Consider the following 888-nt stretch of genomic DNA (forward strand, 5'->3'; position numbering starts at 1 on the left):
TAGTTTGGGAGAGAGCTCTGAGCTGGGATGAATAAATGTGGGATCTGCCAGTGCAGAGACAGTATTTAAATCTTGAGACTGGATGAGATCACCAAGGGAGTGCAACAGAAAACAGAAGAGAACCAGAGAGTGGTTCTCTGGTTCTCTGGTTTCATGCTTTCAAGTTTGAGTGGACAAGGAGACCACATAACAGCAGTCAGTGAAATAGGAGGAAAACCAGGACAGTGAGGTGTCTTAGAAGCCAAATTAAAGTATTTCAAGGAGGGAATGATCAGCTGTGTCACGGGCAATTCTGAGATCAAATAAAACATGAGATTGGCCAGGCTCGGTGGCTCAGCCTGTAATCCCAGCACTTTCAGAGACCGAGAGGAGTAGATTGCCTGAGCCCGTGGGTTCAAAACCAGCCCGGGCAACTTGGTGAGACCTCGTCTCTACAATAAATCAAAAATTATTCAAGCATGGTAGCGCATGCCTGTAGTTCTGGCTACTTGGAAGGCTGAGGCGGAAGGATTGCCAGAGTCCAGCAGGTCGACACTGGGTGGCCATGAGTGTGCCACTGCACTCCAGCCTGGGTGACAGAGACTCCAACTCAAAAAAAAAAAAAGTGAGGATTAAAAGTGACAATTAGAATGGGAGAAAATGTTGCAAACCATATATATAATAAGGCCCTTGTATCTAGAATAACTAAAGAATCCTTAGAATTTAGCCAGGCGTGGCTCTTGCATATAATCCCAGCACTTAGTGAGGCTGAGGTGAGAGGATTGCCCAAGCCCATGGGTTCAAGACCAGCCTGGGAAACTTGGCGAGACCTCATTTCTACAATAAATCAAAAAATTAGCCGGGCATGGTGGCACGTGCCTGCAGTTCCAGCTACTTGGAAGGCTGAGG

This window comes from Carlito syrichta, unplaced genomic scaffold, assembly GCF_000164805.1.
Source record: "Carlito syrichta isolate Samal-C Ts95f unplaced genomic scaffold, Tarsius_syrichta-2.0.1 Scaffold304598, whole genome shotgun sequence".
In the NCBI taxonomy this organism is placed as follows: Eukaryota; Metazoa; Chordata; class Mammalia; order Primates; family Tarsiidae; genus Carlito; species Carlito syrichta.